Here is a 14,815-nt window from a genome sequence, read left to right as displayed (position 1 = left end):
CACTAGAAGCTCTTTGTATACTAGTGTCTATTGTCCAGTTTCTTGTCACTAGAAGCTCTTTGTATACTAGTGTCTATTGTCCAGTTTCTTGTCACTAGAAGCTCTTTGTATACTTGTGTCTATTGTCCAGTTTCTTGTCACTAGAAGCTCTTTGTATAGGTCTCTATTGTCCAGTTTCTTTTTCATGCGCAGCACATTGTTTACTTAGTCTTTAATGTCCAGTGTCATGTGTCTAGTCCAGTGTCATGTGTCTAGTCCAGTGTTATTTGTCTAGTCCAGTTTCATGTGTCTAGTCCAGGGTCATGTGTCTAGTCCAGTTTCATGTGACTAGTCCAGTGTCATGTGGCTAGTCCAGTGTCATGTGTCTAGTCCAGTGTCTTGTGTCTAGTCCAGTGTCATGTGTCTAGGCCAGTGTCATGTGTCTAGTCCAGTTTCATGTGTCTAGATGTGTCTAGTCCAGTTTCATGTGTCTAGTCCAGTGTCATGTGGCTAGTCCAGTTTCATGTGTCTAGTCCAGTTTCATTTGCTAGTCCAGTGTCATGTGTCTAGTCCAGTGTCATGTCATTTTGTCTTGGCTTTGACTTGATAAGACACTGACTTTTATAAAAGTATTGAACTCTGTTGTAGGAAGGATTGCTGAAATTTATTTTTATTCTTTATGAAGGAGTATTCACCTTTCATATTTCTCCTTTTTGATCACTGACTTAAAAGATTGAGAACAAATTATTACACCTCTAAACTAAGGCCATACAAAATCATTAATTGTTTGCAAGGATCAAGCATTGTCCTCATCTGAAATTGATTAAAAAAAGCCCCCTTCTGAAAATAATATATTGAAATTTTAACTTTATTTTTGTATTAACCATTAACTATAAGCATTGTGTTATGTAAAGCATGAAGCATTTAGAAATATCAGGAGACATTACTTGCAGGACTTGTATGATATATATTACAGATGAAATTAACAAAATATAATCAACAACAGCGCTCTGAGTGTGAAAAATTGAGCAAATGCTAGACCAGGATTGAAACCCTGCACTTAATTCAGATCGTTATACTATTGCTCTAAGCAATTGAGCTACCTGTTCAATGAAGGTGTCCTGGTCAAACTGTGCAACAGTTGTACCAAAGGGGAAGTTAACACATTCACCCCTGAAGCCACATTTGGACTCTTCTAATTCAAAGTTGGAATAGTTCATTATGAAATTTCAGGGGTGAATGAGTTAAGGGGAGGTTACTGTATATAGGAACACATATACAGTGCAGTGGGCCAGGGATCCTTAAGCTAGACCACACATTACAGCAGGCTTATTCCACTATAGAGAACTCACAAACAAACTGTAACTAAATTGATAATTCACTTCAGAACACATGAAACACAGTGAGCAAAGTATAACTTGAAAATTAATTAAGCCTAGCTTATAGTTATCACAATCTATGAAAAATCAACATTTTACTGTTCTATGTAGAACAGTGATCTCATCAAGTTAATGAGAAGTGACAGATAAATTGGTGACAATTATGTCCAGATCATTTACCTGTCTGTCAAAGGACAATTAAAGGTGTGTTTAATTGGGTCAGATAGAGTTTTCCTCTAGCTGATTTTTACAGGCTATACAGAGATCAAACACTCAGTGGTCATTTCCTGCTGGACACATTTCGTTATGTTTTAGGAGAAGTGGTCATTTCCTGCCAAACACATTAACTTATAGTGTGTTAGGGCTTAAAGTCAACACCACTGCTTTAGTATTGATCCAAACATTAAACAGAGAAACAAATTCTGTCCATATATATATAGGTAGTTTCTGTTAATATTTATGAAGTTGTACATTGTTTGAGGTGTAATTATAAGTGTGGTAGATTATCCCTGTATCAAGTTCTCAACTTTCCATAAACACCATCAATGAAAGTGAATTCAAATGATAAACTCAATAATAATAATTAAAAAAGTTTTTGCAGTTTTTATTTGCTCCCTTAGTCCCTTTCTAAGGAAAATAAGGTTCTACCCAATTTCATAAAAAAAACAAATCCCAAAAATCTACAAGACAAAAAACAAACTATGCCAACTCAGAAGAAGATGGCATGATTCCCCAAAACACAGGAAAATTGATGTGTTGATCACTTGTTAGAAACTTCTGTAAGTCTGACATCAAGTTTAAATGTTTACCTGTCATGTTGGATATGCACTTCATGCGAGTAACTAAAAGATATATATTTGTATACATAACAACTAAAATGTGAAGATATGAGCTAATTAGGCCCTGAGGGCCATTGCTTATAAGGTTGTCCTAGCTATATACACTTCATCCTGTATCCATACAAAGAAATCCCTTGGCCCAGGTTCAGCTGACAACTAATCTAATTCATAGATGTTTAAATCCTATCAAAATACAGCGAGATTGCCTTAGACTGATGTATTTTTTTCATTTCATTTTATTTACAAGAAAAGCATGATAAAAAAGGCACTTGAAATTTGCTCTAAATGAAACCTTCTACACTAATTGGCAGATTTTAACCATATTGCAATGGTAACATGCTTAACCAATAGGAATTAGAAATGAAATAATAGTTCAAAGTCTTTTACAGGACTCGCACTCAAGCTAATAGACAGATCTTAATTAATGTTTTCCAAAAGAGCCAAATGAGCTATTGAACTTTCAAGGCCCTGATCAATCTAATGTAAATTAGAACTTTTGTGACATCAGTAAATGGGAGTGATGCGAAAATACAATTTTAATTAGATTGAGGCCCTGATTGGCCTCTTTCATGTATTACAGTTTCCATCCTCTAGGCAGTGAAATCTTACCAAAACCTTGCTGGAACCTTACAGAGTGTTTTCAGGATTGTAGGATAGGGCTCTCACTCATTTGTTGTTGTGTTGCCTGCGAAAAGCTGGTGACACATTTCCTTGGTCCGATCAAACTCAAACTTCATGCACTGCTTCCTTACCAAAAGTGCTTGCTTGGGATTGCTTTTCAGGTCCGAAGGTCAAAGGTCAAGGTCACTGTTACTATAAATAGAAAATCTGTTTTCGTGTGATAACTTTAGTTTCCTTGGGCTGATCAAACTCGAACTTCATGCAGTGCTTCCTTACCAAAAGTGCTTGCTTGGGATTGCTTTTCAGGTCCGATTGTCAATGGTTGAGGTCACTGTTACTATAAATAGAAAATCTGTTTTCATGCGATAACCTGAATTTCCTTACGCCGCTCAAACTTAAACTTACTTTTAACATTATTTCTTGAAATGAAAAGTGTATCTATTTCTTCGTAATCTCCCAGCTTCCTGCGCAGGCGACACATCCACTTATGTGGAATTCTTTTTTTGTTACATATATACATGTAGATACTACACATTTGTTCGATTTTGGTTTTTAATTCTTGGGGAATTTTACCCCCAATCCTTTATTTAGAATATTCCTTTGCTATATCATTAGACTACGCTGCTCTCGAATCCCTCAGAGTATAACTTGTCCTGGCTGCTCTTAAATCGCTTAATAGTCGAATATTCTTTCCCTCAGCTTCTCTGAGGTTGCTTAGAATCTAGCTATGTAGTTGCTTCTCTGGAGTCCGGCAGAGTCTAGCTTCTTCTCTAAGTTGTCTTAGGAGTGGAGCATGGATATGTTCTACATTCTCAGGCTTATCTGTGTATCACAGAGTCTAGCTTCTTAAACAAATTAAATTAAGGTTCATGTTTACCTGTCTGTAAGCCTACTTGTATAAGATGTTGTGTTTGTATGTACAAGTGTTGTGTTTGTATGTATAAGATGTTGTGTATGTATGTATAAGATGTTGTGTATGTATGTATAAGATGTTGCATATGTATGTACAAGTGTTGTGTTTGTATGTACAAGTGTTGTGTTTGTATGTACAAGTGTTGTGTATGTATGTACAAGTGTTGTGTATGTATGTATAAGTGTTGTGTATACATGTACAAGTGTTGTGTATGTATGTATAAGATGTTGTGTATGTATGTACAAGATGTTGTGTTTGTATGTATAAGATGTTGTGTATGTATATATAAGATGTTGTGTATGTATGTACAAGTGTTGTGTATGTATGTATAAGATGTTGTGTATGTATGTACAAGTGTTGTGTTTTATTAGAATTTTCATGGATTTGTTGCTGTGCATTTAAAGTCCTCATGAATGTTTGATTTTATTATATATATATAAATCAACAGAAAATTGTTATGTAACTTTGGATTAAAATGTAAATGGTAAAACGTTTTAGAGTAAGGGTTTAACGCTTTGAAGTTTCACTGATAAAACTGTTTGTGACGGATTTAACGTCCACAATATGGGAAGTCTACTTCACTGGGAACAGGAGCTATTTGTACAGCTAGTGATTATAGATGGAGAAATAAATTACCGCCTTCTGTAGAACAAATGTCTTTTACATTATCTGTTTGTAGACTTGTGTCAACGTGGCTTGTCAGAGAAAAGATAGGAAGCGTAAACACCAGCCGAGAAATGGCTCATGTGTCAGACCATTTGGTAGTTGGCTGTCCAGGTAGACCTGATGAGTCAATAAATCGTCCAGGTAAGGGTACGTATTAATTTTGTTTGTCGAAATTTCCTTACGCAGGTGAAGGGGTGAACATTTTTAAGTTTTATTTTCTTAATTACCTCATTGTTTAAGATGTAAATAAGATGTATGTAAAGGTGAATATAATGTTAGGATGCTTGTTTTTTCTACCTTAAACCCATTTATGTAATAACAAACTAATCCAGTTAAGATAGATTTTAATATGCATGCTGGTTTTTTTTTACATGATGACACATGATATTACTTATATTGCTAGGTCATTGAAAGGCTCTTTGATTGGCATCACAGTTTGGTAGTGTAAACTGTCGGGATGATTGGCAGTGTGACAGGATGGACTGTGACCCTCAGTAATTCTGACTTCAGTGTCCAGTGGGACAGGATGGACTGTGACCGTCAGTAGTTCTGACTTTGGTGTCCAGTGGGACAGGAAGGACTGTGACCGTCAGTAGTTCTGACTTCGGTGTCCAGTGGGACAGGAAGGACTGTGACCGTCAGTAGTTCTGACTTCGGTGTCCAGTGGGACAGGAAGGACTGTGACCGTCAGTAGTTCTGACTTCGGTGTCCAGTGGGACAGGAAGGACTGTGACCGTCAGTAGTTCTGACTTCGGTGTCCAGTGGGACAGGAAGGACTGTGACCGTCAGTAGTTCTGACTTCGGTGTCCAGTGGGACAGGAAGGACTGTGACCGTCAGTAGTTCTGACTTCGGTGTCCAGTGGGACAGGAAGGACTGTGACCGTCAGTAGTTCTGACTTCGGTGTCCAGTGGGACAGGAAGGACTGTGACCGTCAGTAGTTCTGACTTCGGTGTCCAGTGGGACAGGAAGGACTGTGACCGTCAGTAGTTCTGACTTCGGTGTCCAGTGGGACAGGAAGGACTGTGACCGTCAGTAGTTCTGACTTCGGTGTCCAGTGGGACAGGAAGGACTGTGACCGTCAGTAGTTCTGACTTCGGTGTCCAGTGGGACAGGATGGACTGTGACCGTCAGTAGTTCTGACTTCGGTGTCCAGTGGGACAGGATGGACTGTGACCGTCAGTAGTTCTGACTTCGGTGTCCAGTGGGACAGGAAGGACTGTGACCGTCAGTAGTTCTGACTTCGGTGTCCTGTGGGACAGGAAGGACTGTGACCCTCAGTAATTCTGACTTCAGTGTCCAGTGGGACAGGATGGACTGTGACCGTCAGTAGTTCTGACTTTGGTGTCCAGTGGGACAGGATGGACTGTGACCGTCAGTAGTTCTGACTTCGGTGTCCAGTGGGACAGGAAGGACTGTGACCCTCAGTATTTCTGACTTCGGTGTCCAGTGGGACAGGATGGACTGTGACTGTCAGTAGTTCTGACTTCAGAAAATAAGCTGTATGTAACATAAAATTTCAGTTAGAGTGCACTATATACTGTATATAATTTGACATTTAATTGGGATAACACTATAATATAGGTAACATCTATCTGACATTTCATTGAATATTACTTGGCATTTCGGTGAGATAGTACTATTCTGGATGTAACATGACTTTTCGATGAGATAGCACTATACTGAATATCACTTGACATTTCAGTGAGATAGCACTATACTGAATATCACTTGACATTTCAGTGAGCTAGCACTATACTGAATATCACTTGACATTTCAGTGAAGCACTAAACATGTACTTTAGTTAACATGACATTTCATAGAAAGAGCACTTCACTACAGATTCCAAATATAATAGGTTTTACTTACGTAAAAATATTTTTTAAATTTTGAACTTTGATTTCTTTGAAGAATATCATTTCTGAAATGTCATATTGGAATTTCATTTATGGTATTTTACTGGAATTATCACAAGATTTTATATCTGTACATTGAGATGTAAAAAAACCCATTACATGGATCCATTGGTCATTGATGTAATATCTGTAGTACATATTATTCCAATTTTGCATTTTCCAAAAAGCATGCAAAAATATGTCCCTACTACATTATTTCAAATATTTTTGAATTGCAGTTTAATTTGTTTGAAATAATATCATGATAAGCATACATTTACCGTACAAAGAGATGTCAAACAAAGAATTTGGGAATATGATGAGGCCATGGAGGTAATGTGTGTTAATTGATGGCAAAGCTTTGACTACATTAAGATAGTAGATATAACCACTACGGCAAAAAAAAACACAATACAAATGACAACACCTATATTTTTTTCTTCATTAAATGATATTTGCTTTAATATAAAAGTGTATGGATAGCGTTGAGTGGGTTAGTGACAATACCTGTCTGGAATATCTTACTAAGATTATATACCTTAGTGTAATTGAGGGTCCATTCAACATCCATAATAGTTGATGTATGGTGATTTATGTTTTATTTAATTGATGTATGTTTTATGTACATATGTAAATTTAGGCTAATCTTCATCACAAAAAAAAAAAATCTTACTTGTCTTTCCTCATTTATTATGTCATCTTACTAACAAAGAGTGGTGGAAAAAAAGGCTAGGTGGCAGAAAAGCACATGTACAGTACCAGTATTTTGTTTATTTATAAAGTGGTTATTTCTACCTGTCAAATGAGACATATCAACCTAAAACTGTCATGAAAGGAGGTTATTTTCACCTGTCCAGCTAGAAAAATTAACCTGAAATATTCATCATAAAGGGATCCTTTTCTACTGTGACATTTTGACAGTGATAACATGAGGAAAGGCCAGAACTCTGCTTGTCTATCCGTCAAAGAGTAAATAATCATTAACCTAAATGGCATTTTTGTCATGAAGGAAATTAATTAAAGAAAAATTAAATTAAGCAAAGTAATATTTATTTGTATGAAAATAGGTATGGCTATTCTTGCCTATCATTATACATAGATATAATGTAAGCTACAACACTCGGAACATCACACAATAATTCTACCAAATATTATTTATATTAGAAACTACTTCTGTTTCCTATTTGTCAGTTTGTTTACCTCCTATCCAAAAGAAGTAGATTCACACAGGACAGTTAAGGTTCAAATTTTGAATATATCAATCCAGATATTTAAACAGGAGAAACTTTTCATTTTTGAAGAGATGTAAAAATAAACAGTTAAACTATTTTTATAAAATACATTGACTTTTCACCAATATTATTTTCTAATGATGTGATGAATCATTTTTTCATTAGCTATGTAAAAAAAGAAGGTATAGAGTGTTCATATAACATATATATATATATTCTAAAGGGAGGAAACTCTAATACAATTCATACATGTGTAAAAACCTGTTACAGTACTTCACATCTTTAAGGGAGATAACAATAGCACAATTCATTGATGACCAATTTATAGCAGCATATAGCCTTAGGGGAGAAAATTAATTTTAACACAAATTAATTCACAGATATGGTGTGTAAATGTAGCATACATCCTTCACTTTATTATAGCACATAAACCTGTTTTTTTCCTAAGTTGATTAATGTATGTACCTATTTTAAAAAACTATGGTTCAGAGAAATATGTCTTTTTATTCATTTCTTAAAAAAAACTCATTATGTTTACATTCTCAAAGTTATTTATTTTCATATTTAAATTTCCCTCTACCACTAGATACCACACCAAAATTTCATTTCAGCCGGTGATGAAGTGTTTACTTTACAGTGACCCTGCTCAGTGTCAGGAAGCAGGAAAGATTTGGTTTGGGGCGTTAGGGTGGGGGTTGAGAGTGGAGGCGTAACGGTGGGGGCGTGAGGGTGGAGGCGTAAGGGTGGGGGCGTGAGGGTGGGGGCGTGAGGATGGGGGCGTGAGGGTGAGGGAGCACAATGTATGATTAAGACAAACATTCTGCCAATGGAATGTTTTAAATGATGGATTATAATGGAATGTTGTGAAGGGCCTGTCAGTCACATTCTGTGTGGAGGGTAATTGATAATAGTTTTTTGATAGAGCTACACACACAGTCATAATCTGTTTTAGTATATAAGCTCCTAGCGTTACATGAATTCCATATCAGTCTCTTCATAAAGGTGAGCTGCTTGTATTTTCACACTCAAAAATATAATGCATGGTGAAAATAAATGTAACAGGAGAGGAAAAATACATGGCCAGACCGGGGTTTGAACCTAGGACCCTCCGACAAACTGCTAAACAGACACTCAAACCAATTAGCTGCCTGGTCACCGGCGATCGACCCAGTCAAGATCCGCTATATTCCTCCCTCCTTTTTCTAGGTCTCTTCCACCAAAAGACATCACTATCTATAACCGTGCAAGGTTCAGTTATCCCCTTGGTACCCGAGGTACTTAAAACAAGGGTTACTGGTCACAGGCACCACTATGTTCACACAACATGTATGTTGTGATTTTGCTACGCTGTATTTACGATTTCCTAATTATTACTGAGCTTTAGACTGTAATTTACCACATTACAACCACCACCCATGTTCATTTTCTATTTCTACACAGCCTGTCTTATGGTAATTTACCAACTGCAGACTGTACAGCCTCCCAAGTACTAAATATAGTAGTAGGAAATTAGCCTTCTACCTGAACAGGGAAATTAGTCTCCATTCAATGCAGAGTATGGAGCTTGTGTGGTCAAGCAGTAACATGGGTGGTCAACAATTACCGGTTTTAGTATTGATCTTGTACAGAGAAAGCCTACAGATCACAGTTAATTAGCTTAATATCATCAACGGGACATTGCTGCCTTACGAAATATTTCTAAAATCTATTTTAAAATAAAATAATCATGCATGCAAATTTAACTTCTCACAGTCAGATAAATAGATGAAAATTACATCATTTTGACATTTGAATAGAAAATCTGAAAACGTTCAAAGTTATGTCGTCAGCTAATCCCCATTAGCCTAGGGACATATAGAGCCAATTCTCCCGTTATATATACATACGTGTCCCTGGAAACTTGACTGGGGACTTTGTGCTAAATATCATGGCTTCGAATTATAGATATTCATACAATTTGTATGGCTCTGTGTGTTATCATTATCAATATCACATAAGTAGCTTCTCGATGGAAATGTCAGTGATTAGCAGATTAGCTTTTGATTTCTCCACATACGTTTGGCTCACAAAGAGGCTGGGGAGATAGATCAATTGGACTGTGTTATTGGAGTGACAGTTGTATAGTAATGTCACCAGGAATATTGATGAACAAATTGTGTATTTCTAAGCTTTTACTGATCACAAATATAAAATGTAATATCACATTTTTTTTGAAAAGTCATTACAACTTGATGGTCTAATTCTAACTAAAACCAATGAACTGTTTCATACAAAATCTGCATTAAAATAAGTTTAATGTTCAAAATTATGAATTTAAACCAAAATGAAAATGTTTTCAATTTTGTTCTTCATTGATGCTGGACCTCTTTTCACCTGTTTTGGATTAGTTAACGAGATTATAACATGTTTGGCAATTCTATGGTGATGAAATTGTATTACTTTGCTGGTATGGACATTTGTTTGTTTCAAGGATCAAATCAATCTAGTAAATTGAGACACTTAGAAAATCTAGTGTTTCCTACACAAACCAGATTCCACATAGGATTTGATGAAGATGTATAATTAATTGGATTTTTTTCTGTTTTCTTGTATAAGCTTCAGCGAGCCATCACCTGAAGAGTTAAACTAGGTGATTGACTGAGGGATTAGGAGCTGGTTGGTCGTTAGCTGGTACGACAAACACAGGTAAACCTCAGGTACGTACAAATATATATACACAACCTGATCGACGGCCAGGTAATGATAGATTTACCTGTTGAAGACAGATGTGAAATCTGACGCAGCTACTGCTGATCCTCATAGACACTCATTCATTATCAGATTTAAGGAAGGAATTACTTTCAACTTGTGTATGTAAGTCTATTTTTATAGCTATAGAAGATGTTAGAGAGGATAACATGCATGTCCTGGTACAAATTTACACTGGTTGAAAGGAGGCTTCCACAGGTTGCATTCCCTGAAAGCAGCACATCATCTTTGCTGGTTTTATTGAAATACTGCAAGAGCAAACAAAATTGAAATTAAATATCTGTCAGCAAAAGGTTTGTATCAATTTGATCAAAGTCTAGCATGTCTTAATGTTTTTTTGCAGGGACATTTAGTTTCGTTTGTGCCATTAACATACAATTGTATTAATAAGTCTCTGTTGATTTGTTATTGGAGCCTTTATCATTTAAACCTTTTTTTGCGTAGAAAAGAGATCAAGTCCTGATTACAAAAACAAAAACACAACCATGTATCAGGTAAAAACACATCAATTATAACTGATGAGCATTTAAGGTGATCTATAATCATTAGATTAGGAACCAATAAGGAGGCTTCTTACTGTGACAATTACATCTCCATTCCTAAAGAGTTTCTTACTGATAAACACGTACAATATCTTCTGTAAAAAAATATATTAAAATTTAGTCTATTGATCTTGTTTGGTCAAGGTCATCATGTAAATCATCTTCTATGAATGGTCATTTTGATATGGTCAGTTTTTGTCAAATACATTTTTGAAATAAATGCAAGAATGCGTAAATTCATACTTCCAAGGGAATTCTGATTGGTAGTATATTTCTAAGGGTGATCATTTAAACCTGACAAGGTTATAGTCACACTGAAGGGAGATACTAGAAGGGTTTTATTTGGTGTATTCTATAAAAGGAGGGTACATGTGTGTATTCCCTGTGTCAGCAATGTGGTACAAAGTTCACAAGCATGATACAGGTGGGAGGGATGATATATGTCACACCATCAATTTTAATCTGTTTTTTATTTATTTCCTGACATATCCATGTAAATGATTTACATGGGTTCTTATAAGTTGGTGTTTAAGTCCTTTGTAGGTCCTCTCAAAGCGGTTCACCAATTATTATCCGTGGTTAAATCGCCTTTGCACTAGCCAATATCTTTCTCAACTCCCTGGGGAGCATACAGCAGGTGCTGCCATTTTGGCTCGGCGCTCACAGCTAGCATTCAACATTTACAGCGGAGTAGACTAGAACAAGTGGAGAAAAGTATCTTGCTCAAAGATACACCACAACACTGTGCTGTGTCTCAAACCCGCAACCCTTGGGTCATGAGCCTGGCGTACTACCACTAGACTACCGTGCCTCCTAAGGCCAATAAGCTTTGTCCAGGTATACTGTTAAAGTATAGGCTTGATGAATGTATGTATTTAGTTTCTGGTTCCCATATATACCAAGTCTTTTTACCCTTGGATGAAACCAACTGTGATAGGCCTGATTGATGGGGACTAAAAACTGTATATTTTAGTTGTTTTAATACTTATATGCAAACTGTACAGACATTTTTATAAGCAAAATATATTATTTCAAGCTGTATCTATTCTATCATTTTGGTCTGCACTGATTTCTGGTTTGATGAACAGACAGGTCAAGGTCAAATACAAGCTCTGCGCAACCCTATAATCTGATTGGCTGTCATTAATTATTGTTAAGTACATGAACTGCAGAAGGAAAGGGTACTTTAGTTTTCAGACTACTTCCCCGTACACTGAGGTTTACGAGTTACCTGTATAAAGAGTAATTAAATGAAGTAGAATGGTATTAATGCCTTTTGAGAAGGCCATTAAATAATGTTTTAGTAACTTAGTCACTTGCAATAAAGTTATTATCATCAAAATTTACTCAATCTTTAGGTTAAGATTGTACAGAATTACAGGAAATCTGTTGTTTTTGTTCTGGCCAGTATGTGTAGGGTTAAGTGATAGTGTCAGGACTTAAGTGCTTACCCTTGTAAAGTTTGGGATGTACACTAGCTTGTCCAATAAATGTTTAATCCTGCTGTCAAACAAAAATCATTTGTAATGAACTCAACACGGATGTCTTGATATGTATTACTGTGTGATGCCTCTTGGCACTAAATTACCAACAAACACATACATCAATTTGAGATATTTGGATTTAGCTATCAAATCAAATCTTTCAATATACATCTTACTTGAAAAAATGAAAATATTTCCATGTTCCTAGCAAAATGATTTGAGTGAGGATAGTTTTATACACATGCAGAGTTAAATGATGTATTATCTGTCACTAGACATTTTCGACGTTTTTCCTGGTACATCTTCAGCCTGGCGAGACAGGACACTGTGGATCTATAACATTACTATATATAACTGTTAGGGTTTGGTGATGACATCAGTTTTAACAGTCTATGACTACAGTCAGTGTTATATGGATGGTAAATATACTGTAACTCGTATAAGTACACCCGTACTTCTGTGCATCAGGGACAGATTTTAAGGTATTGTGATTTAGTGCTATTGTTAGGTTATACAGTATGTATATATACTGGTCATCATCATTTAGTACTTTCCATTTAGCATTTAAAATGCCAAAGTTGATTACAGCTAAGATAGATATGCTTACAGCTTATGACTGCATTGCCTTGTAACGGTAAATAAAATAGGTTTTTATAGTAAAATACTAAACAAAGGGGAGCACACTGATCTGAGACTCTCTATTAATTCTGTCCTGTACTGACATCACTCCTACTTAGTCAGGTCCAGGCACTGTTTACCTTCTGTTAACCAGGCCAACGACAGACTTAATCAAATTTAAATCTGTGAAGTGAAGTTGTGTTGATATCTCCTTGACACACAAAAGTCAGTGTGTACTTACCACGGAGCTCAGCACACATCGGCGTGGAACTACGCAAGATTCAGTCACCTTTTAGCCAAAGTAAAAAGCGATCAATATCAATCTCGGAGGATATAGATAAAAAGTAAACTTGTCCCACGTCTATAAGTCTAATAGACTGGAAATGAATTGTCTTAAAGTACTCCGGTTCAGATAAGGGACAGGAAATTCGCTAATCTACTGAGTGAAGGAGACTGGCAGTGCTGTGATTGATTGTACTACAGCACTAGTGTGTGATTGTTTGGTACATCTAGCTAGATTGTTGTATTCTAAGACAAAAAAGGAAAGTAAAAGTACTTGTCGTTATTTATCATTTAAGATTATTTTTACACCATTAAAACAGTGATTAGTTATTAGTCACAAATTAATACATGCAGTAAAGAAAATAAAACAGGCAACTACAATGTCACAATGTTATCATATTCGTGACAAAACTATTGTGTACTTACAGACATGTGTAAATGAAGGACTACTGAGTTAAACTGTAAACGTACCATATTTATCCAGCAGTAAGCCCATGCCTGGTAAATAAGCCCACCCATATATATACTGCAGTACAGTAGAAAATTCAACAAATGCTATTTCTTTTGTTGTCCAATAGTAAGACCCCTCCCCTCCCCCTTATTTGAGTAAGAGATCATGTGTTGGTACCCTGGGCTTATTGCAGGATAAATACGATACTGAAATGATCTCATAGCCGAGACCTAAAACTTTTGTATCTAACATGGTATGGTAATTGTACCATACATATTTTAATGTGAAAATAAATTAAAATTTTGTATAAGGTCTTGTAGTGGTCACCGCAGTGTAAAGAGTATGCTATTGAGTATGTCCAGGGATACGACGACCTTGACCTACTTTGAGATGAGGTCAGTAGGATGTGTTTACAGTGACAGAGAGGTGCTAATAGATTCTAAATTGTACCTGTAGCTGTGTACTCCCTGTTTCAATTAAGCGACAGGTGTGAGAAAGAAAACTCCTTTCGTGTCGCTATTTTATGTGTAGTTGGAAATGGACATTTCTAAAACCTGTAAGCACAGTCAGCATACATTGATCATGTGAACACTTTTTATTTTTTATCCTGTACATTTTTAATAAGTTAAATAATCCATAAGCTTGGCACACTGGACAGTAAACAGTAGACAGAGCAGGGCTGGACAATTGATGTATACTGGTCAATAAGCTTTTATCACAAAGCTACGGGTGTAAACAGATTTAATGACCAGTGCCTTGTAACACTAAATCTCACCCACCACCCTATGTACTGAGGTTAATGTATTGCCAGGAAGTTAGTCGACAAATAAAGCAGATATACACACATACCTGTAATGTTAATTACTTTACCTGTGCATTAATGACCAAACCTGTGTGTCAATGACCATTAGTATGACCCAGCGAGGAGAAATTTCTACCTGTACACCGATCATGCTTATTTCTGTACACTTGTGTATTACTGTTTATGGAGGAATATGTTTCCTATCTGTCTTCTGTGTATAAACACACAGCTCACTATACACCTGTGGGAGGTATATAACTGTCTGCCAATGACACTTCTGACCATTTCCACATCTGACTTTGGGAATAATTCTGCCATTCTGATGGTTTAGTCGTCAGTCTAAATGCAGTATAACTGTAATGGCC

At 36.3% G+C, this 14,815-nt stretch overlaps 1 protein-coding gene across 5 annotated transcripts in view; it reads left to right on the top strand.

Moving 5' to 3' along the window:
* The first annotated feature begins 4,270 nt into the window (after positions 1-4,270).
* Positions 4,271-14,815, top strand: part of LOC110462576 — an 84,474-nt gene continuing 73,929 nt past the window's right edge. For 3 of the 5 annotated variants that reach the window (XM_021516574.1, XM_021516573.1, XM_021516567.1), the window contains exons 1-2: positions 4,271-4,544; positions 10,119-10,219. The gene's annotated coding sequence lies outside the window, so the exon portion shown is untranslated. Of the gene's footprint in view, positions 4,545-10,118; positions 10,220-10,302; positions 10,377-10,491; positions 10,565-14,815 lie in introns of those variants that run through there. The other 2 variants (XM_021516572.1, XM_021516571.1) reach the window with 2 other exon arrangements.

The sequence above is a fragment of the Mizuhopecten yessoensis genome, unplaced genomic scaffold (genome assembly GCF_002113885.1).
Source record: "Mizuhopecten yessoensis strain PY_sf001 unplaced genomic scaffold, ASM211388v2 scaffold10807, whole genome shotgun sequence".
NCBI classification, from domain to species: Eukaryota; Metazoa; Mollusca; class Bivalvia; order Pectinida; family Pectinidae; genus Mizuhopecten; species Mizuhopecten yessoensis.
This window is presented reverse-complemented; position numbering and strand designations above follow the sequence as displayed.